Source organism: Periophthalmus magnuspinnatus, chromosome 20 (genome assembly GCF_009829125.3).
Source record: "Periophthalmus magnuspinnatus isolate fPerMag1 chromosome 20, fPerMag1.2.pri, whole genome shotgun sequence".
In the NCBI taxonomy this organism is placed as follows: domain Eukaryota; kingdom Metazoa; phylum Chordata; class Actinopteri; order Gobiiformes; family Gobiidae; genus Periophthalmus; species Periophthalmus magnuspinnatus.
The window spans coordinates 26,077,060-26,102,462 of NC_047145.1; the positions used below are offsets into that span (position 1 = coordinate 26,077,060).

Genomic DNA, 25,403 nt, shown 5'->3' on the forward strand with positions numbered 1-25,403 from the left:
CTGCTACTGGGAGTCTAACCTTTGACCTCTGGAGAGACGCCAATCCGGCATAAGGACCGGTTGTCTGGTAATTAAGCCGGATGCCCTTCCTGTTGGCTTGGTATATACGTTGACTATATGCCACATTTGAAAGCACAGAATCCAGTCGCTGATTTATTTTAGATCAGATGTTGAGATTTTGGGAGAGAATTTTGATCATCAAGTCCTTTTAAATTTACTGCAAAATGGTTTTAGAATGTGCCAACCCAAAGTGAAGAGCTTATTTGGCTTGGAGAGTTGAAGAATCAAAACAAAAAATCTATCCATCTTCTTCTGCTTTTTAAATTATGATTATGATTCTTATTATTCAAACAGTTGTATTATCTGCATAATAAAGAACTGATTTGAAAATGATGTTTAATGTTAAAGTATCTGTATTAGTGTCCCTAAGACATCCCAGATTTCACCCGTCACATGTTTGTGTAAAACATACAGCCACATTTTAGCCTAATGTCTCTATTTCAATAGTTCCTCTTGAGTCTGATTATTCTGGGACAATATCTTCCATTTGGAACTGATATATTGACTATCCCTACTAGAAACAAAATACATAAGTACAACTCATTTACAGTCCTGTTATCATGTTATGAATCCATTTACATCTAAAAATGACACTAAATATAAATATGCTTAAATATTTGTTTGGCAGCATGACTTATGAGTGCTCTCATATGATGAATGTTCACACTTCACAGTCCATTGTCTTCACCGGGCTCTCCGCCTGCTCCTCGCTCCCCTTTCCTAGGGTTGTTATGTTCTGTATGTACTAGTGAGCTCTCTGTCTGACGAGCTGCCCTCTCTGCACCTGTTTGCCCCTGTTTGCCCCTGTCTGCATCTGTCTGCTCCTGTCTGCCCCTCACTGCACCTGTCTGCTCCTGTCTGCCCCTCACTGCTCCTGCCTGCTCCTGTCTGCTCCTGTCTGCCCCTCTCCGCTCCTCTCTGCCCCTCGCTGCTCCTATCTGCCCCTGTCAGCTCCTGCCGGTCCTGACACAGGATGACAGATGTTGCTGCTCGTGTCCATTATTTATGAGGCATGTCTCTACAGCAGGTCGGAGGCTGGGGGATGCTAGCATGTTAGCTTGTGCTCCTCTTGACATTGTTGTTCATTCACGTGTGTGCTCCTTCTCGAGTCATATATTGCACAGTGACACTGTAGAAGGAAACGATATTTGAAAATACTATTTTTGTAGTTAAGAAAACATCAGGCACTTCATCGATCTGACCCTGAGCTGGATCAAGTTTATTTTCTGGTTTAAATGTACAGAGTAGTTGCTGAATTTGTAAGAATTTTATATGACATATCAAAAACAAAGTGCTAGCATCTCACCACAAGGTTCACAGAGACATGCATTTCAATTATGGCCTCTCCCCACTATTACAAAAAAAAAGTCTCACATAAACATCTCAAGATCCCTTGTTCCAGCTTTCATCATTCTGGAGTATTAGCATTAGAACATATGCTATACAGTATGTTATGTGTAGGTCAAAGGTCAAAGGGGCTGGATTATGCCTCCTTTCAGCTCCAGACAAAGCCCATTGTTTATCATAGACACAGGAGTCACTGCCCACTACTTAACATGTCCTCACTAAACTACACCAAACACACTCTAAAGGCCCGGGACTCGAACCTGGAGCCATAGTGCTGTGTGGCGTGTGTGCTAAGCACTGCACCAAAAATATGCATTCAAGTATTTTTGGAGCTTGCAATTTTGTAAAAGTTCACAAAATATAGATTTTTTTGGCCAAGACATAACGCTTGTTCGCACTAGCGTTGTCATGGTACTAAAATTTCAAACTTGATTTTGATACTAAGGAATAGACTCAATTCTGACATGACAATGACAATAAAAACATTCTTTCTTTAGACAATATAATGTGATATGCCACATTAAATGTTGGTATTTTGTGTTCTTCCTGTGTGTTTTATGTGTGTAATCCGTCAGTGTGCAGTAGGTTCATAGTGGTCCATGGGTGTACATGGGTGTAAGATACAGAGAGACATCATTATAAACATATTCAGGGAAGGCTCATTTCTGTCCTATCAGTGAGCCACCTTCTTAAATGAGTATCTAGTTTTGATACTAGTTCTATCTGTTTTTTGATACTTTGACAGCCCTAGTTTGTATAGCAGTATCATTTCTTCAGTGCATCTTGGGTCGCTCAAACTGCTCCAGGCTTAAACCCAGGTCTCTAACATCACGGCAGATTTAAGCCCTGCTCCCATAGCTCGTGTGCTAATGAGAAACGCAAAATAATTAATACAAATGGAATGTTTAATGCAATCTCTCCATTTCAAAGAAAGTCCTCAGGCATCTGTGCCAACAATGAATTCTACTTTCTCGCACGGCACCGCAGGCAGACCATAACCGCAGTTTGGCTTGGATAGGTCCCATCCCATTAGAATGAGTGGATTCAATAACAAAGCACAGAAGGACTGGTGCAAACATGACCTGCATAAAACAACCCAACAGCACACATCAGTAGAGCTGTGGTCCTTCAGACTTTAGTCAAGGAACCAGTCGATGGAGCCTCAGTCAACCAATATGTGCATTAGTCTAACCATTACATTTAGATGATAAGGATTTATATGGGACAACAGCCAGGGCCGGCCCTAGCTTTCAGGGGGTCCTATGCTGAATTTGTCTTTGTGGCCCCCAGGAGTGGATGCCTCCTGGCTCAGCTATTGATGCTTCACATTTGACAACATTATGACACTGCTCTATTTGTATTTATATGACCAACATCAGACTGAAAACATCCAGAATGTCACAGGTATCATAGTCACAAGAACAGTACACAGACACATAAGGGGGGTCAAGATTTTAAAAATACTAGACATTTTTAAATGTGGAATCTTGTGGATTTTAATGTGTTCCAGTTGGCGACAGTGGTCTTACATTTACATTATGTCGGGTCCTTGTACCGGTGTAAACACAGAGCTGCCCTCACCTCTGCACGACTCAAAACAAATAGCAGCAGTAGATATTTTGCTACTATAGATATAAAACAAATGGAAATGTTTTAAAGGGATATTTAGGCTGCTGTAAACACACAAGCCCTGTGTCCAACAAAAATATATATACTATATTATATTACTGTCAATATAAATGTATGGGCTCTGTGGGGCCCTCTGGTGGCCAGCTGCTTTGTCTGCTTTTGGGGTGGGCTGACCCTGACAATAGCAGAAGAAGAACAGGAAAAGAGAGTGAGCTGAAAATTTGGTATGTTTTGTATTTACATATGAAGACCCAGAACATGCTGGAGGGACTATGTCTCTCGGCTGGTCTGGGAATGTCTTGGGGTCCCACCGGAGTAGCTGGAGGAGGTGTCTGCGAGTCCCTATTTAGACTGCTGGCCCCACGACCCGGCCTTGGATAAGAAAAATTTTGCTCATGATTTTCTAAAACTTTTTTCTGCATAAATAGTCGTTGCATGAACTCTCTGCAGGTGTAGTATTGTGAGTGCAGTTAGGATCAGATATAGTTTTGAGAGTTTTTGCCACGCCCCCTTCTTTGTCGAACGAAAAGGCAGCACATGACTTTAGTCTAGAGGTGGGCAAACGTTTTGACACATGGGCCACAATGGGTTCTAAAATTTGACAGAGGGGCTGGGCCAGGACATTTATGTGTATATATTACATCAGAGATTTGGCCTGTATCATGTAGTAAAGCATGAATATGCAAGGTTTATTGTACAAATTGTTTTCCAAATGCATTCATTAAATTAATAATTAATTTATTAAATTAATTTATTCAGTTAAATAAACACAGCAGAAAAACTTTGAACAAGGTTTACACTTACCAGTTTTAATATAATTTTATTCATGTTCGGCAGGCCGGATTAATAAGCCCAAAGGGCCGTGTGTGGCCTCTGGGCTGTAGTTTGTCCATGTCCGCTTTAGTCCAACAAGAATTGCGTTACTCAAATACATGTAAAATATGGAAAAAATAGATTCAGCTCAAACTCTTTTTGTCAAGGATCAGGTGGAGGTAAGTATTCATCTTTTGTATTTGTGTTGGCGTTAGTCCTTCTCTCTTCTCTCAGGCATGGTCCTGGAGGATCAGCAAAGTGTTATGAATGTGGAGGATACAGCTAAAGTAGCCCTGGTGGACAATACAACAGAGTTACACAATTAGAATGAAATATAGAAGCAGCCTTACAGTAAAAATAATAAGTCATAGATTGTATTGTGTTTGGAAAAGTGCCTCAAAGTGCAGCAGTACCGGCCAGTCGCTGCCAAAGGGATTTCTGAACAAACATAATGCGGCTTTAAGAGCAAAGTTTGAATCAAATTTTAAATGCATTTTATACAGTTTGGTTTGGGTCCCTTACTTTACAATATTCAGGGCTTTGAGCTTCCTGTTTATAGGCGACATTTTGAGGACATTTCACCATTCAAAAGATATAATATTTTGCTTGAAGTTGCAGGTCAGTATGGCAACAGGCCTAACTGTTTCATCCATCTGAAACCCCTGGATGGATGGTCAGATTTCACCATCCTAACCTCGTGTTTTTTTTCTGATGTTTAAAGATAAACTATAACAAACATCGATCACTATTTGAAATTGTATATTGATATAAAATTGTTATTGATCTGAAACTGCCTAATAGAAACAAGAATTTTGTTCAAAACTGTGGAACTGATCGGCCTCCTGATAGTGGCACTTCACCAACACATACTTACACATATATGTCGGATAATAACTAGGAAGTAGAGAGCTGTGGGCGGAGACAAGGGGCAGATTGAACATACTGAAGATGTTTAATAAGTTTCAGCTTCATTTTATCACTCTGAGCCGCCCCCCGCCTTCCTTTGCTCTCTGTGTTATGTCACTCCCCCTTCAGAGCGCTATCACAACACAGTCAGACTGCATCCAACTAATAAAACTGCACATCACATCAGATTTGTGAAGTTGTAGTGCATTGTTTTGTATCATGGTTTTGTATATTTGTGAAGTGATTGTGTGGGAGCACGGGGTACGTAGGAGAGATCTTATAGACAGACATTACAGACACAAACATGCGTGGATAACATCTAAAACCACTTCAGGAATGTTTATGATGACTTCTTCATACATATCCATAGACTGTATAAAGAAGTGGACTAAGTGAGTGTGACGTCACCCACAGCGTTCAGCTTCAGTCAAATGAAGCTCATCGAGGCTAGCAGTAATAGGGGCACATTTGGAGTGGAAATCCATATTTGGAATTGGAGCCAATCTGGAGTGAGGCTGTTGACGGTAACGCCCCTTCTCACTCCTTCCCGTGACCTCGGTGAAAGAAGGTGCCTGATTTGTCATTAATGCTCAGGAGGTCTGCAACCACTCTCTAAAGAGCCACATGCGTCTCTTTAAAGGCTCCAGAGTGGCTCTTTGCACTTTAAGAAAAAAAATGGGGGCATACTGAACAAATCCCATGCATAAAATTGGAAAGAACAATGATAATTTTGTAGAGTAAATTTGACACATAAAACACACCAGAATGCAAGAAATTACATATAATTTGCTCAAAACCCTCAGACCTTCTAAAAACACCAAATAAGTCCACGAGGTTCATAAAAACAAAATGTTACATAGTCTTCATAATGTAATAACAGCTGCAAACAGGCGACTTACTCCTGTGAAATTAATCTGTTTATCACTTGGTCTCTTGGCTCTTTCTGACTTTCATTTGGTTTGAAATGGGCCAACATGGCTCTTCTGCTGTTAAAGGTTACACACTTGAGTCTATGGTTATATGGCTCCAAAAAGTCAAATTTGCATAATACCCCCTCTTTAAAAATATATATCAGATTTAACATTTAAAACACTCACATTTTCACATTTCTGAAGTTATTTTTGTATTTCTTTCTCATTTGTCAGTTCTCACATATCCTTCCCTTCACTTGGCGTTACTGAGTTTGGTACTTTTGGGTCTCCCCTGAGCGCGATCGCACAGGGTGAGACGAGTCCAAGAACATCACCACTTCCACTGTCTTCTGTCTTCTGTCATCCCAAAGCAGTTTTGTCTTTTCGGAGGAACTGTCAAAGTGTATATACCGACGCTACAGGGAGGGCGTCCGAGGCTGCCACCCCGCAGGGATGCTAGCGGGGCCAATGCTATGTCTCTCTCCCATTTGTTTTTGACGGACAGCGGTGTTGGCTCCTAATTGGCACGGCTCAGGGGGCTGGGTACATTTCTGTCTCACCCCTCCCTCTCCAGATGACCTTTTCTGGACATTTGACAGGTTTGGCTGGATGTTTGGTATTTGTCAGTTGGTACAGTAGCAGAGGAGCACTTATTAGGGCTAGCGTTGTGCTCTTCCCCTGGGAATACATATCTCCCATGTACATGGTTAGGTTTGGGTGAGAGGAAAGACTGAAGTGATGGAGGAATATAGAGGAACAATGGGACAATACACAAAGCAGGTTTACAAAGGAGAAGAGAGCAGACACCGTAAGACAGAACTAAAGAACAACTTCACTGGTGAGTACGTTTGTAAAAGTATAAAAAATCTTAAATTGTATCGAAAGTAGATACTGATTCCCCCCTCTTCACAGGACAGAAATGATTATGTTTATAATGATGTCTCTCTATATGTTGTATAATGATGTTTCTCTGTTTCGCAAGTATAAGACACATAAGACACATAAGACACATAGACTAGTATACACTCATGGACCACAATGAACCTATACACATTGAGGGATTACACACATATAACACACATGGGAATAGAACACAAAGTACTACATTTAATGTGGAAAATCACAGTATATTATCTAAAGAAAGAGTGTTTTTATAATCATTGTGGTATCGTATCAGAATATTGAATCTATTCCTTAGAATCGAAGAAATGTTGAATAGATTTACACTTATAGAGCTGAATAATCTAACAACAGGCACATTTCTTAAAGGGCCGGTATCCAATTTTTTCCATGTATTTGAGCAAAATGCATCTTGCCCAGTGCAGATATATTGTATAAGCAGCTCTGAGGTCAAAACAAGTATCCCGCATGCTATCTAATTATAAAACGTATTATTGATGAAGAATCAGGAAGGGTGTGTAAGCATGCTAGGTGTTATTAGCATTACTATCATGGTAAAACTCCGCACTGTTCTCTGATAGTAGTGAAAAGTACTCATCGTGGTGATTAAATTAGGATGCTCTGAATGTATAAGGAATAACTTTATACCACTACAAACTGTTTAAAATAAACAAGCTTGAATAATCTATGTCTGTTTTCAGATGACCTCATCACATTCTACAGGACAATCATATTTAATACAGATGGGAGCAGTATTCTTCAAATGCAGATTGTTATAACACAATAAGTTCTTGGCTCTTGGCTATATATATATATATATATATATATATATATATATATATATATATATATATATATATATATATATATATATATATATATATATATATATATATATATATATAATTTTTATTTTTATTTTTTTCAATAGACATTTTACTTTGTTTAAATTCCTTTGTTTCTTGTCACAATAATAACTTTGAGATGTGATGTGCTGACATACAGACCCAAACCCACATGTAACAGCACACAGATGTTTGGGCAGAGGCAGCACTGTGGTGTCCGACAGTTAAGTGTCAGTGAATGCACCACCCACTGCTCCAGCTGACAGCTCCATGTGTGTGTATATATATATATATATGTATATGTATATGTGTGACTGTGTGTGTGTGTGTGTGTGTGTGTGTGCAGGGTAAAATATGCATCATTACTGTGTGCTACTGCACAACCACACCACTCAGACACTGCTCCCCAGACGCTCTGAGGAGATGTTGTGTTGGGGGATTGTAGAGCCGTGCGAGGTGGTGTGGGCAGTACGGTGTTGAACATGTGACCTTAGCCCTGTCACAATCTGCCATTTCACAGATTTTCTATTCATTTATATCCACACTGTGTAACTTTTTAGCCAAAAAATACCCATGTTTTTTGTCATTTTGGTTGTGTTTATTGCACCGAATAATAGAGAAAACATGTGTCCTTCCAGTGAGGGAGCTCACATCTCCACAAACCTGACTCTTATTTGGCCTGGAGGAGAGACTCCTTCTGCTTGTTTCCATAGAAATGTTGTTCCTTTGGTTATTTGCCACAGTATGGCATAAAATATATCTATCTCTATGGAGAATGTTCTGACGTATGGTTTTAACATTTCCATAGAACCATGCAGGCAACGTTTCATATCCAGAAAGATACATACTGTAGCTTTAATGCAGCTGTCTGCTCAAACACACACCATTTTTTTCACACTCGTCCTATTGGTCCACCTCTGTAAGGCTCTGAATGAGTGACAGCTGGAGTTAACCAGTCTCTCTATCCTCCATCTCCCATCTCTGCTTTCTCTTTGTGTCTCTCTGTTTTTTCTCTCCTGTCTTGCCCCTTCTCTCTTTCCATACCTTTCTCTCTTTCACTCCCTTTCTCTTTCCTGTTTTGCCCCCTTTCTCTGTCCCTCTCTTTCATCTTCTCTCCCTTGCTCTCTATTTCCAGCAGTTGTTTTTACCACTTTTCTTTCTCCACTTCTTCCCTTCCACTTCCCTTGCTCCATCTTTCTCCCTCCCTTCCCTCTCTCTCTCCTCTGTCCTTCCCTTCCTTCTCTATTTTCAGCTTCCTCCTCTAATCTTCCAAACCCCGTCATATACTGTTCCCGCTGATCACATCAAAGGACCCAGGAAGACGCACTTCCTAATGGGGATCCTAATAAATAAACAAATAAACAAATCGCTCCCTTTCTCTCTCTCTCTTTCTCCCTCCTTCTCTCTTTCTCTCTGTTGCTCCATGCTCTTTTCTTCTCTGTTCCTCCTTCCCTTCATCCCTCTTTCAAAACCTTTCTCTCCATCTCTCTTAGCCTCCTCACCTTCCTTCCCTCTCCTCTCTTCTTCCATCCATCCCTCCCTTCCTCTCTTACTCCCCTCTCCCTTCCTCTCTCCCTGTGCTCCCTTCTTCCCTCCCTCTCTTTTACCCCCCACCTCTCCTCCTCTCCCTCCCTCTACCCCCTTCTTCCCTCCCTCTCTCTTACCCCCCACCTTTTCCTCTCTTCCTCCCTCTGTCCCTCCCTGTTTCCCCCTCTCTCTTACCCCCCACCTCTCCTCTCCCTCTCTCTGTCCGTCTGCTCCCTTCTCCTGTCCCTCTCTTACCCCACCACCTCTCCTCCTGTCCCTCCCTCTCTCCCTCCATTCCTCTGCTCCCTCCCTCTTACCCCCCACCTCTTTCTCTCCCTCTACTCCCTTCTTCCCTCCCTCTCTCTTACGTCCCACCTCTTCCTCTCTCCCTCCCTGTCTCCCTCTCTCTTACCCCCCACCTCTCCTCCTCTCCCTCCCTCTACCCCCTTCTTCCCTCCCTCTCTCTTACCCCCCACCTTTTCCTCTCTCCCTCCCTCTGTCCCTCCCTGTTTCCCCCTCTCTCTTACCCCCCACCTCTCCTCTCCCTCCCTCTGTCCCTCTGCTCCCTTCTCCTGTCCCTCTCTTACCCCACCACCTCTCCTCCTGTCCCTCCCTCTCTCCCTCCATCCCTCTGCTCTCTCCCTCTTACCCTCCCTCTGCTCCCTTCTTACCTCCCTCTCTCTTACGTCCCACCTCTTCCTCTCTCCCTCCCTGTCTCCCTCTCTCTTATCCCCCACCTCTCCTCTCCCTCCCTCTGTCCCACTGCTCCCTTCTTCCCTCCCTCTCTTACCCCACCACCTCTCTTCCCCTCCCTCCATCCCGCTGTTCCCTCCCTCTTACCCCCACCTCTTTCCCTCCCTCTCTCTACTTCCTTTTTCCCTCCCTCATTCTTACCCCCGACCTCTCCCCCTCTCGCTCCCTCTCTCCCTATCTCCCTCCCTCTACTCCCTTCTTCCCTCTGTGTTTACTCTCCCTCCCTCACTCCTTTCTCTCCATTCATCCCTCCTCTAATCCTCCAAATCCCCTGTTCCCCTCTGGTCATATCATAGTGAGTATTAGCTGTGCGCTGTTTAAGTCCGACTCTGGTTTTCCGTCTCTCCTCCGTGCTCCTCAGTTCTCTCATTAGCACACTGTCATGTCCGCTCTCTTCTCCTCTCAGAGTTTAGCGTTTTCCTCTCCTCTCTCTAGCGAGTACATGGAGGACCAGAGTCAGGCCTGAGGGGTCTTCTACCGACATGTGTCCGAGCAGAGCCGGTGGATAGCAGCTGTCTGTGCTCCTCTGCTGTCGGACTCATCAACACTCTGTCAAACTACCGTCAGACCAGCTGCAAATCGCCCAAGGAAAAGAGGAATATACATGGATAAATGCCAACATGTTATTCAAGACCAACATTTCGTATTTGAGCTTTTGAGCTTTTGAGCAATGTAATGTACGTAATGTTGTAATATATTGTCTGTTTCGTGGTCACATTTTTATAGAGTGTTTTTAAACCTTCAAGGCTCAAAGGACTTTAAATCAAGACAAAACTCACACTTTCACAGACACATTCATACACCAGAGTACACAGACACAGGAGAGGTGGGTTAAGTGTCTTGCCCAAGGACACAACGGCAGTATTTAGCCAAGTCCATAATTTTTTTTTTTTTTTTAAATCACAGTTGGGTTGAGCTCATATGACTCTATTTTCTGATCTGTTCTAATCTTGTTTCCTCATCACAAACAGACCTGGAGTTGTGTTTTGTTTCATTCACACATGTTTAACACACAAATCCTGCATATTTAGGCTGAGTTCTTCTCTCAAACTGAAAACACTGTTTCACCTTGTGATGTCATCATGTGCTAATACAGAAAGTGCTCCACTGTGATTTTAAACTCCATACACCTTCACTAGAATCATTTGGATTATTTCAACCTTGAAATCAACAGTCTTTACTGAACTAAAAGAGCTGTTAACCTGAAAACTACCACTTCATGACATCACAAGGTGGAACAGAGCATTTTGAGCTTTGGAGATGTAGACAGAGTAATAATAAAGTGTTACTTAAAGATCTGTGGATGAAACAAAGCACAACACCAGATCTGTTTTTGAGGAGATTATAACATGGTTTAAAGCTCACAAGAGTCAGTTTTGCGTAATATAGGACCTTTAAATTGGCGATGCCAAATGATGTGTGTTTACTATGAGTAAAGATACTCAAGATCATGTTTAAAGGCCAAAATACATCATCATGAGGTTTAAGTGTTCAGCACAACACAACAACAGTAAGCGCAGGTTAGAACTGGGATCAAACCACCAACCTGAGGAATAGCTGTAAATAGGCAATGCAATTTACAATACAAATAAAATGCTCCATAAAAGTACATGATTCATTTAAACTGGTTTAAATGTTGCCATTGCGCACATCTGCTGTCAAAGTTTGAAAAGTTATTCAAATGTTATTGGAAAATCCCAGCAAGGTGACATTTAAATGTGAAAATATTATTAACAGGTGTAATATATTTATGGAGTTGACCTCTGACCCCGGTTTACGGTTGTCTGTATAATTCTCCATGTAACGGTGTGCAGCCTGGAGCTATGCAGCCATGATTACTTCCTGATACTGATCTGGCGTCGCGCGTTCGGCTGTTAGCACATTATTGTTTCCTCACTCACAAATCGAACTCAGAGAATTCATTTTGAGTCCAATCTCAGCGGAACACCTTGGGGTAGTTACATCGATTACTACTACAGTTTAGGAAATACACTGTCCTTCCACAGACATTTTAGCTATGAGGTTTAAAACTGGCAAAATGTGTCCAATATCACTCCATGTGACTATTTTAAAGCAGCACTGTGTAATCTTTGAGCTTACACATTACCTGATTCCATGGTAATAGAAAGAAACCATACTTTGGAACATTCTCCATGGAGATAGATACGTTTTATGCCATATTGTGGAATATTATAGTCAACAGAACAAACATTTCCATGGAAACAAGCTAGAAGAAGCTCAAATAAGAATCTGTCCTCATTGGCTAAGGAACGTACCGTGTCTCCTGTACAGTACAGAATGTATTCAGACAAATTTACATAAATGCTGGATCACAGTGTGACTCTGAAGTGCTGTATGTTTGCAAGTTTTCTCACCGACAAAACCCACAATGTTGATGAAAACATTCTGCACTGACAAATTTCAGAAAATCTTTGAATTTAAGTGCTTCTCTGTACGGAGAGGCGCCTCCGAGGATACCACTGGAGCAGAGACACATGAACAACACATTTAAAGTGATCATTGAGGAAGAGGGATATGATATATGAAGGTTTGAACTTTGAGAGTGTTTAAACAAGAGAGAAATGTGAGAAAATGTTAATGCCTGTCTGAGAAAAGTGTATAAAGTGTGTGGTGAGGGGTTTTACAGCTGCAAAACATATAGAATTGTAAAAAATAAAACTGACTACTTCACAGATTTCGCCTACTGGTTATTTTTAGAACTTAACCTCCACAATAAACGTGGGACCACTGTATACAAAAAAAAAAAAAAAAAAAAAAATCTGCTCTGTAATCTTTTTCTCCCCACTTCACCCACATCTTGCATTACAAATATTACCATTATGTCATTTGGCAAGACACTTGACACTTCCCTGGCCTATTTGAATTAGTTTACAATATGAGCATGACCTGTCATACACACAAACACAGCTGCTGCTTCTTCAGGCTGTATTTCGTTCTTGCTAGCGTTTCCTCCGCTGACACCGAAGCAGAGCAGCTAAGTTCCTGTCACCAAACTGCACTCTCAGCTCATGTCGTTTTCAAACACAGCACTCGTCAGCAGCCACGTCTACGGATCCTCCTCTGTCTCTGCTTAGACCTCCGCTACAGGGCCCGTGGAACCCGTTATCCCAGTGTACCTGAGCTAACGTCCTGCCCCAGCTTCAAACCATTAACAATGCCATCCAGTCTGGGAAGAAGAGAGTGAAGAGGAGAGAGGGGTGACAAGGTAAGGGTAAGGTTTACTGTCCGCCTAGGGAGATTTTTCCTTTGCATTTGACCCATCCTTCAGTGTCTCTGGTTAAACCTGTTAGGAGCTGTGGGACCCATCTCCAGATCTTGAGCTAGCCAGAGAATAGAGGGATGAGGAGAGACAAGAGAAAGTAGAAAGATAGAAGCCTTCATTCAAAAGTGGCACAAATGTAGCCTTTGTCCCGCCTACTACTGCAATTTGTAAGAAGATTCAAGAATGCCACTGAAATCTCGTCTCTGGTTTCACTTGAGCAGCTTCAGCCCCATTTAAAACAACCCGTCTCCCTGTTGTGACAATGGGAATTACAGACAAACATCAGGACCACTGTGGTATGAAATCTGAGCGGTGTAAAAGTGATTCAGGCTCAGGTCTTAGCTCAAAGCTCAAAGTCCGACTCATCTGTGTAAGCCGCTTGTCCTGGTTCACATACACTTAGACTTCTGCAGCATCGTCTTCTTCTGTCACAAAGCAGCTGGAGATATTTACATATTGTTCTGAAAGACCTGCAATCGACTTGTCTCTGGTTTGCTTAGAATGTTCCACAGTATGGCATTTAACTTAACATTTAACAATTTATCTATTTCTACAGGCCAAGTCATAGGTCAGAGGTCCTCTGCATTTGACCCATCCTTCAGCATCTCTGGGTTAAACCTGTCAGGAGCAGTGGGACCACAGGCTGTATAAAGAAGTGGACCAAGGGAGCATTGGGCCGTAGTCAAATGAAGTTAGCAGTTATATGGGGCAATCTGGATCCCAGTTCCATATTTGAAATTCCTTCTATGAGTATCATAGCAACCAAAGAGCCAATCCGGAGCGAAGGTGTTGAAGGTGATGGCCGTCCACATCCGCACTGCTGGTTTACCAGGAAGCGGTTGCTTAACAATGTTGTAAATCAGACCTGTTGCTGACGCTAGCAGGAGCTACCTCGGGGAAAGAAGGCATCTGATTTGTCTGTTATTAATGTTCATATCTTGATTTACAGACACAATTGCGAAATAAAAAACACAGGACCATGTAAAGAATACGAACATTTAAGACCAAAATGACGAGTCTGACAGCAGCAGTTATAAAGAGAGGGGCCACAATTTTTCAACAGAAAGTGAACTGGATTCAGAGTCGATGGAGCTGGAAGCATGCACATGATCGCTTCCTATTTGGAACGTGGCGGCTAAAAGGTTAGATATGTCCATTTATATATAGAGTCTATGAGTGTGACCCACCTCCAGATCCTGAGCTGGTCTTGGTCAGGACTATCTCAGCTGGAGGATTTGACCTGTTGTGCATGTTTTGGTTAAAAATGTCTAAAAAAAATCTAAATTCACAACAGAAATTATCTTTTGACAGTAAAATAATGGTGAGTTGTATCCTAGCTTATATTAATGGGCTGTGTTGATCTAAAAATGGAAATAATTTGCTTTGAATAATCCTAAACTAACGACGTGTGTGCGTAATTACACAGTTTTCTCGTGTCTTGTCTCCAGCACGGCTCAGTCAGCAGAGGTTTAATCCAAAGTGCACCTGACCTTCAGAGCAGAGGTGAAACTGGCCTCCAACTGTGCAGAATGAACTGTAGACGTACCGCAGCCCCAGCAGGGGGCATGACGCTGGTCTCCTGTGATATTAGACTGATTAGGACACAGTCGTTATGGGACTGGATGGTTCTCATTAGACTGGGCTGTTCTAAGGGCACAGCAGGGGGCGCTATGAAGTAATTTTGAAATGGCATTAGCTTTAGTCAATCCTCTTTGACATGTATTACACAGGAGTCCATGAAGTATAAGTATGTTATATAAGGAGGAGGAAAACTTCAGATTTATGTACCCAAAAATAGTTTGTCAAACTTAAACAGAGCGCTCAAGACAATACAACACTTTTACTATGAGTCTCAAACTGAATGGAAGGGCATCTGATGTAATCTATTTCTTTCTATCACTACTTTGACTCTGCATAGAGACACCAGAAGATTGTACTTTATAGATGCTTCTTTGGCTGTTTGGAGAGAAAAATCTACAGGAAAAGACAGCACTTTGTAACATAGGAAATTATTAACAATACAGTCGTCCCTGTTTTTTTGCGGGGGTTACGTTCTAAAAATAACCCGCAATAGGCGAAATCAGCTTAATTTTTTGCAATTATTATACATGTTTTGCAACTGTAAAACCCCTCACCGCACACTTTATACACTTTTCTCACACAGGCATTAACATTTTCTCACATTTCTCTCTTGTTTAAACACTCTCAGAGTTCAAATCTTTGTATATTATATCCCTCTTCCTCGATAATCTCTTTAAATGTGTTGTTCTCGTGTCTTTGCCGCAGTGGTATCCACAGAGGTGCATCTCTGTGTAGAGAAACGTTTAAGTCCAAAGTGTTTCTGAAATTTGTCGGTGCAGAACCCACAATGTCAATTGTGGGTTTTGTCGTTTCATCGACATTGTGGGTTTTGTCGGGGAGAAAACTTGCAAACATACAGCACTTCAGAGTCACACTGCGATCCAACATTTACGTAAAACTGGCTGAACACATTCTGTACTGTACAGGAGACACGGCACAGAGACTGACAATGGTCTACAGTCCTTTAGCCACAGAACAAAATGCACGTTCATACACTGTAAAAAAAAATCATGCAAAATTGCACACAAAAAAAAAATCTGCGAAACAGTGAGACCGCGAAAGGTGAGGGACAACAGTATTAAATTATGTGAAATTAAAAAGATAGAAAAAATAGAGAAAGTCACCACCAAACTCTGACAGAACAGAGAGGCAGAGAGTGAAAAAGACAGAGTGGGAAAGAGAGAAAGTATGTACAAATACATATACAATATATACAAATATGAATCAACCACAGGCTTCTTTGATTTGACTCTAAAAGGCTCAGTGTGTGTGTGTGTGTGTGTGTGTGTGTGTTTGTGTGTGGGGGTGTGTGTGTGTGTGTGTATATCTATATATCTACACACACACCCACTTACACACACACACACACACACCCCCACACACAACATTTACAATGTAGTGTGTGTGTGTATCTATATATCTACACACACACACACACACACACCCCCACACACACACACACACACTCTCTACATTTAGAATGTAGTTTGTATAAAAAGTGTTGTTATTAAAAAAAACACACTGTGCTGAAATACATGCAAGAGAGATAAGGTGAATCATTCCAGGCCCAAAGCAATGTAACAGCATCGTCATGGAGACAAGCGGGTGGTGTACCCTCTACCAGAAAAGTTACATAATGCCCCTTTAACACTTGTTCAGTATGTGATGGAGCCATGAAAACGTCTTCTTTCTAATTCTAATGCTCCTGGTGGATTTAACACAAATCATCTCTGACCCTGTTTATGAATCTCCCAGCAGCAATATTTCCTTTCAGCGCCCCCAAGAGGATCATACATGTCATCTATATTAACCCAGACCCTCCATTCTTGCTCTCTCCTCACTCCCCCCACCCTCCTCTCAATTTCCCCTCTCTCTCTTCCTCCTATCTTCCTTTCACTTTCTCTCCCAATGTTCCTCTCTCCCTCTCCTTTTACTTTTTGTCTCTCTTTCGCTCTCCTTCCTCTGTCCCACCGTTTCTCACACTCCTCACTCTCTCCCTCCCTCTCTCTCACCCTTATCTCTGTCTCTCTTTCTCTCTCTCACACCCCCTCCCTCGCTCTCTCTTCAATGCCCCTCTCCCTCCATCCTCTCTCTCGCTCTATCTCTCCTTGCTCTCTCTCTGCCCCTCCCTCAGACTCCCTCTATCCCTCCTCTCCCCCTCTCTTTTCTCTCTTTCTCTCTGCTGATGACGTGAGCGGGCGCAGATGCTGAAGTGGACCCTCTGTGGAAGACCAGGCACATCTGGAGGGCACATAATGTAATGAGATGGAGAGGGGTCAGGGGTTAAAGGTCACACTCTGCCCCTCAGCGCAGCACAGACACGGGGCTAAACCAACACACGACAGGAGGGCGGACGGACCAAGGCTTTAGCAAAATGATTTTAAACTGATCTGCCATGATATCTGCATTATTAGGCACAGACGTCGCTCGACTGTTTAAACTATAGAATGTATTTATAAATGGGCATAGCTAACCTGCTAGCCACCGTGTTCCAAACAGGAGGTGACCATCTGCGCTCTCCGGCTCCATCGGCTCCAATTCACTTTACATTGAAAAACTGTAGACCCTCTATCTGTAACTGATTTCACTATTATGTCTCTAAATAAAGATATGAACATTAATAACAGACAAATCAGGCACCTTCTTCCCCCGAGTTCACTCCCGGTAATGTTAGCAACAGGTTTGACTGACATACGGGTGACGTCACACTCTTTCAGTCCGCTTGTATGTACAGTCTATGGCTGGGGTGTCAAATTCACAGAGGGCCAAAATAGGTAGCCGATGTTAATGAGTATCAACAGAAGTGGTGGGGGCAGGCGCCAACACATTTGCAAAACATTCTGGGATTCGTAGTGTTAGAGGTGCATGCAGTACACTGGTGCGGGCCAGCTCTTATACATATTTGATATGATCTCGTGGGCCAAATATGTTTATATCGAGGGCCAAATTTGGCCTGTGGGCCTGAGTCTGACATGTCTGGTCTATGGTTGAGATGTGTGAATGTGGCTGGAGAGGTGTTGGAGTTTCCATAAAGAGTGAATTAAAAACACCACAAACAGAATCCGATGTGATGCTTCTGCTCTTTTGTTCAGTTCAGTTCAAGTGTGTTTATACAGCACATTCAAAAGTACTTCAGCTGCTCAAAGTACTCACATAAGTCTTTAGTGCTTACATTCAGTTTGTTTACACTTTGTCCAATACTTGAACCTCCACCAACGACATTTACAGACACACTTCAGACAGACTGACAGAAAGTAGTCTGAAGAAAGTCAGCAAAATAAAAACAAAAAATAAATAAAAAAACACATAAAAAACAAAACAGGAGAGTATTGTCAACATTACTAGTGGTGGAATGTGACAGAGTTAAAGTAGTAAAGTGCTGTACTTAAGTATACATTTGAGGTATTTTAGGTAATTTACTTAAGTAAATTTGTGGATACTTTTTAATTTTACTTCAGTATATATGAGAGCAGTATCGATACTTTCTACTGCATTTTTGAACTGAAAAAGTGTTTGTTTTTTTAAGTATTTTTATTATTGTGAGACCTGCTGAAAAGTCTGACAGTTTATTTTGAACTTGTTCATAATTTGAGCAAAACACAAATATACAAATAAAAACAGAAAAAAATGATAGATTAAATTGTTTCTGTTGAACAAAATCCTCTCTAAAACAAATCTGTATCAAAATCACCCCCTTTGAAGCTTTATAAGACTTAAAATCTGCGAGAAATACTTTTACTTTTTCTCTTTCATTACAGTGTTAAACAGGTACTTTCATACTTTTACTTGAGTAGATTTTTTTCTTTTACTTGAGTATTTTTTGCTCCAGTGTCTGTGCTTTTACTTAAGTAACAAAATCCCAGGCCTAAAGTGGGGATGAATAAATATATTTTTCTTGTGTGTTTGAGCTGTGACCGTGAGCCTGCAGTGAAGTACTGATGACTCCATCTTCACAGGCCTTTGAAACAAGCTTCACTCATAGAAAAGTACCCCCAAACCTTTAAACTAAAAACCTCCACAGGCCCATTTAGCTTTAGCAGCACCTGGTCATGATATGCTAAAAATGCAGAAGGGCTGATGGGTCAAATGCTTCACCCGGGCAACCTACATGATGCTGCTATAATGATGACGTTCAAAATCGTCATTAGAAAATGTTCAAAGTAGTTCTGAGAGAGTGAGTTTGGGTCGACCGCTGCACCTTCACTGAAGCGCACTAAAGGGTTGTATAGAGTTTTATAGAGTTATTTAGGCCCCTGCCCTCCATCTGAAATCATGACATCATCAAATTCTATCATGTGAACGCAATATATTCCGGGCAAAGCTTTAACATCTCCATGGAAACCAGCAGGTGGCAGACACTCCACCAGAAAACTTACATAGTCCTTATAATATAGCATTACAGGACATCAAGCAAAACACAGCTCTCATTTTGTGTGTTGCCTATATAGCTTTGAAAATGAAGCAAAGAGTTAGCAACCAACGAGTTAGCAACCAGCGGGTTAGCAATCACCGAGATAGCAATGAAGCCTGGGTTTACATGGCATCATTTATATGGGCCTGTGTTCTGTAGTGTTCAAATGATTGTTCATGCAATGCTAATATGCTAATGTAGTGTTGTGTTTTATATAGAGCAGTATAATAGGCCATGTCACTTATACACATGATTAAGTTAAACTATAACTATAGCCATACGGCAAAACAAATACAAATGTGCTTCAGTGTGAATGATATAAACATAAACAGACTTTTAATTATGTTATGTAATTATGTTGACAGGACCTGTGTGCAGCCTGTGCTCAGTTTTAAAAAGGTCCAACACAGCTGAGCCTGTGTCCAGATCCTTAACCTGCAGATAGAGACACATACAGGTGTGTGTCATCCTCAGTTTATGGACAGGCCTCACGTGAAAGAACCTCCCGAATTCACTCAATGAGTCTGCACTAGCACTGTTATATGTTGTTCTTTCACAAAAACATGCCTGAAGAGGTTTTAAGTGTCATCCATGCATGTCTGAGTAATTTAGTGATCTCCCCTGGGCTCCTGTACAATGCTCCGCCCACAAGCCTACATTGCCCATGCTCCCATACAACAATTCTTCATAAATATACAAAGGCCTGATAAACACTGTACACTACAACTTCACAAAGCTGACACGATGTGCAGTAGTTTCATTAGTGGGATGCAGCATATGGAACAGCTACTCCACAATAAATCCACATGTAATGTCACAGAACAATGAGCAAATTCAGACAAAACTGTGGTACAATGAAACACGGGAAAAAACACGATGTCAGTTCAGACTCTGATAAAAAGCAAACGCAATAAAGTGTGGTTTTATCAAAGATTTGAAGCTCTATGCAGACGTAGCCGTTCTAATGCTCAGAGGGAGAGAGGTCCACAGTTTGAGGCCTGCTCTGGAGAAAGCTCTGTCTGCTCCACACTGTGTCGTGATAGTGCTCTGAAGGGGGATGACTTAGCGTGGAGAGCAAAGAATATTCAGAGCATTACATTCGAAAGCAAAACTTATTCAACAGGTTAATACGTTGATTTGGGTGAATATATAATTTTCAAAACAATAAAAGGAAACATGGTGATCTAAATTTGTTATGTGCGAGCAGCCCCTCTTTAAGGCTTTTAAAGCTTTTTGTGCTGGTGCTTGTGCTGGTGCAGGTGCTGGTGCTTGTGCTGATGCAGGTGCAGGTGCAGGTGCTTGGTGTTGCTGGTGCTTGTGCTGGAGCAGGTGCTGGTGCTTGTGCTGGTGCTTGTGCTGGTGCTGGTGCTGGTGCAGGTGCTGGTGCTTGTGCTGGTGCTTGTGCTGGTGCTGGTGCTGGTGCAGGTGCTTGTGCTTGTGCTGGGGCTTGTGCTGGTGCTTGGTGTTGCTGGTGCTTGTGCTGGAGCAGGTGCAGGTGCTTGTGCTGGTGCAGGTGCAGGTGCAGGTGCTTGGTGTTGCTGGTGCTTGTGCTGGAGCAGGTGCTGGTGCTTGTGCTGGTGCTTGTGCTGGTGCTGGTGCTGGTGCAGGTGCTGGTGCTTGTGCTGGTGCTTGTGCTGGTGCTGGTGCTGGTGCAGGTGCTTGTGCTTGTGCTGGGGCTTGTGCTGGTGCTTGGTGTTGCTGGTGCTTGTGCTGGAGCAGGTGCAGGTGCTTGTGCTGGTGCAGGTGCAGGTGCAGGTGCAGGTGCTTGTGCTGGGGCTCGTGCTGGTGCTTGTGCACGTGCTTCTGGTGTTGCTGGTGCTTGTACTGGTGTTAGTGCTGGTGCTGCCTCTGTGGCTCAGGGGAGGTCTGTTTGCAGAGCGCTTCATTATTCATGCACCTTTCCTCTCCTGTTCCACTTTGATCATTCTCAGATCTGACTGTGGCTCTTTCATGTCAACTTCAAACCGTGACCCACAACAGCGCTCTCCGGTGCCAAAAGAGAGAAGAGCAGCCAAGAGCAGTGCGTACAGGTAAGGGTGGTGATATGGACAAAAAGGAGGATCGATGTGTTTTTTTTTTTTGCCATAATGATATGCAGATGATATTTTAAAGGGGACATATTGTGTAAAATGGACTTTGAGCTTATTACCATGTTATAACTGTGATCGCTCATTAGCTTCAGTGGTGGAAGAAGTACCGTATTTTCTGGAGTATAAATCACACCAGCCAAAAAAATGCATAATAATGAAGAAAAAAACATATATTTCACATATAAATTGCATCTGTATATAAGTCACACCCCCAGCCAAACTATGAAAAAAAGTGGTAATTATAGTCCGGAAAATATGGTACTCAATTTGGTTAAGTAAAGTACAGCAAAAAAAAAAAACTGAAAAAAACAAAAAAAACAAAACTCAAATAAAAGTAAAAGTAAAAAGAATCTACTTAAGTAAACGTATTAAAGTAGCTGCTTAAATGTTCTTAAAGAGTAAAAAGCAATAGTCTTTAAAGCTTCAAATGTGGTGATTTTGGTAAAGATTTGAACTGAATTTTGTTCAACAGAAACAACTGGATCGAACTGAATCAAACCATGAACATGTTACAAATAAACCCTCAGCCTTTTCAGCAGGTCTCAAAGTATAATAAAAAATACTTTTACTTTTCAGTTAAGTTAAAAAATGTAGTGTAGTAAAAGAAAAAAGTGTCCAGTGTAAAATTGAGTAAAATACAGATACTTAAAATGTATGCTTAAGTACAGTGCTTTACTACTTGTACTTTGTCACGCCCCACCTCTCATTGGTTTGCTGAGAGTTGTGTTTGGATTGATTCCTGCATGTTTCAGGATGTTTAATCCTGTATTGTCTTGCGTTTGAAGCTTGAAAGCTCAGAAAATTTCTGTTTTCACCCACCTCCTGTCTCCGCCCATGACTTTGTGCTTACTTGCAATTTTTCCCAAAAATCTGACTCTGGGTCATACATGTAGAGTTCAAAGATGTCACACAGCACTTTTTCAACAATAAAAACTTTTAAGTGACACGGTCATCACTTCTGCACTTTTAAACATGAACTCAAGACGTGTTTATAAACAATGTTTTAACTTCATACTAAATACCATTCTAAAAGCACATTTCCAAAACACAATTGCAATATTATTGATTTCACCTCTACCTCCAATCAAAAAAACAAACAAAAACACAACGGTGACCCACACCGGCAGCTCCAAAGTCAAAGACGACAGTGACGAGTGATACCAATGATTTTTATTTTACTTCAACACAGAGTAATACTGTGTATAGTATTACCATTCTAAAGCTATTCAGGACACGTTTATTTCTGTGCCGTGAATGGGACTTTTTAATTTCGGTACCTGCTCAAATTAGTCTCTAGTTTCGATACTTCTGACCCTGGCTGATGCCAATCCCAGGTGTTTGGTAACCTTGGCTCCTGTCCAGTTTAAACGGATCGAAACATTAAGTGTGAGTGGTGAGGTTTAGTTTGGCACACATCTGAACACACAAATATAAGTCAGTGCAACCTCATCACAGTTTGTGACATTACAGTCTAAACCACAAACTAAATTTCCACATCTTTAAAACTCAGATCATCTGCGTCTTACAAACGCTTAATTACACAACGCATCACACCATCTCAGAGTTCATGTGGCATTCACCAGGATCATGTCTTTCTAACTCTCTACTCTGATGATGCTTCATCTGTCATTCCCCAGAGCTGCCAGAAGGGGGCGCAGGGACTATTACATAACTTTTCTATGTGCTAAAATCAGAACAGTTATAAAATGTAAGACCAAGGCCAAGGTGTAAAAGTATTTAGCTTTTCAAGTCCAGACTGACGTGTGTTACACAGGACAGCCCCACTCCCCGCGACACATCTGGAGCAGAGCCAAACACGGCCGTCCAGTCAGATCTGTTTATTTCACTGACACATGTGAAATGAAGGAGCTCATCAGTCACCATCATTTACAAATAAAATGACATTTCTTTCCCCTCAGATGAACAGAGTTTAGTGCCTCACTCAATGATTCTGCAGAAATCCGCAAAATCTCAAAGATCATCGCTGTTTCGACGACACCACAACATTCTACACAACAATCATATTTAATACAGATGGAGGCAGCTAAAATGAAGACAGTTGAAACACAGATTTGATTTGTAAAACAGTGAGTTCATTAGGATGTGCAGAATGAGAAATAACTCTGAGTCTCTGTAAACCGTTTAAAATGAACTGCTTCTGTTTTTCATGTTTTTAAGACAGTAAAAAACAGGTACAGCACCTTTAAGAGAAAGTGAAAAAAATAAATAAATAAAAAGAAATCACATAATGTCACATGTGGACCACAATAGAATGAACCCGTCAAACACACAAGGACGATAATACAGCCGACAGGACACAACCCAAACTGACTGCACTCGTGTGACACAGCACCGCCACAGATGTGTCATAAGACAATATCATGATACAAAATGATCACTTTCATTCCAGATTTGTAGAAAATATTATTATTTTGTGCCATGAAAGAAGAAAACAACAAAACTACACCATAAAATGTCTAGGACTAAACCAGGACTAAAGCAGGACTGTGGTGTAGTACTTAGACTTAGGCTGGTCACGATAATGATCATATCGACATATCGTTCAATATCTGAAAGCTGGAACAAGAGACTTAGGCTCAGGGTTTATCTTGTGTACAATTTCTCTGCAAAAGTGAGGTGTTTTTGCCATTTCAATGTAATAAGGTCAGATTTGAGCTGTAGAGGGGAGAATGTATCACTTCTATGGCTAATTATCGGCCCATTCTGCAACTCAGGCCTTTAAATGATACAAAATATTTAAACATAGATATAGTGGGATTATTTTACTTTGTGTCAGTGACTGAAGCAGTTCCAATTTTATCCTTTATTGCATTATTTCTGTGTAACAATATACTGTGCTTAAATGTGTGATCGTGACAGGCCGACTTAAGACACAGAGTAGACCTGCACTCACATCAGAACCGCACGGAATGGGGTCAAATTAGGCTGGAATTTGTTTTAAAACAGTGATGATCTGATTCTAATAGAAAAGTCCCAACTAGACCAAGGAAATCCTAGGCCCAAACCAGGACTAAACCAGGACTAAACCAGGACTAAACCAGGACTTGGGCGTAACACTAAGACATGCATGGAGTCTTAAATGAGTCTTAAATGAGTCTTAAATGAGTCTTAAATTAGCAGTTCTTTTCAAATACAATGACGTGCTTTGCTTTTTATCGTCTGATTTGCAGATATTAGACCATCTCAGTCTTGCTCGCATTCAGAAGTCACGATTTAAAGTCCGTCTCCATTTCAGACACGAGCAGCACTTTGCTTTTAATCCAACTCCTTTACAACTCCATTTGATTCATTTCTTATTCACGCCAGCAGCTCTATCCACTGCGCAACAAATGAACAGCTAAAACTTTACGACCAATCTCCAAATTACAGCTGACAATCAGCGCGCTCCTCTCGCACCTGGAAACCTGCGCTGTGCACAATCCAAGGAGCGCATCAAATATTCATCTACAACACATCACTGTGGGCACAACGAGGAAGTTTGGGCCGAGAAAAGTCCAAAAGGAGACGAGAAGGAGCGCGTGGGGAAACGCAATGCAGATTCACGATAGCGTCAAAAATGTGCGGACGCGCCTGTCCCATATGCGCCAGCCTCACAGTGACTCTGGACACATCAGAGTCACACGGATCAAACAAATCATGAAATGGATCAGTTCTGACACTTGGTGAATTTTAGTCTCGCTGTAGACTTGGCTCGGTCCTGTTTGAATCCTGGTTTAGTTCTGGTCTAGTCCAGGTTTAGATCCGGGGGTTTAGTCCTAGTTTTGATGCAGTGAATGTGCACGTGTGCGCGCGGCTTTAATGCAGATTTATTTATTAAGCGCCCGAGACAAAGAACTCAAAGCCTCAAATAAACAGTGGCTCGATGTCGCAAAGTTCACACCGAAGACAAACAGATAAATGTGTGCGTAAAAGTTATCCAAAGATCGGGAAACTAATCATTACGCGTGCATTCAGGGCTGTTTTGATTCCGGCCCCTGTATAAGTCAAACAGGGACTTGGGTTTTAAGTGAGACAATCTACTGCAAATACTATTTAAATAAATAAACCAAATATCGCAAGTTAAAATACTTCCCCACACGTACATGCCCAGCCTGCACACTCTGTATTTAGCCTCAACGGAGCCGGCTCTTGGGCTCGTTTCGTTGGGATTCACCGGGAGTAGGATCGGTCAAGAAGCAGCGAGAGCGCGAGCCGTGCCAGCGCAGGATGAACCGGGACTGCCCAAGACCGAGTCTTTAGAAAACACGGAGCCACTACGCACCAAAGAGCCGATGTGTGAGTCAAGTTGTAACGCGTAAAAACTCACCTCGGGTCGCCAAGTTTATC

General features: G+C 41.8%; 1 protein-coding gene across 1 annotated transcript in view; it reads right to left on the reverse strand.

Annotated features, from left to right (window-relative positions):
- LOC117388434 (cadherin-6-like) overlaps window positions 1-25,403 on the reverse strand; it is a 151,328-nt gene that overhangs the window by 125,847 nt on the left and 78 nt on the right. Inside the window, exon 1 of the mRNA XM_033985978.2 lies at window positions 25,384-25,403. This exon is cut by the window's right edge and continues 78 nt beyond it. The gene's annotated coding sequence lies outside the window, so the exon portion shown is untranslated. The remainder of the gene's footprint in view (window positions 1-25,383) is intronic.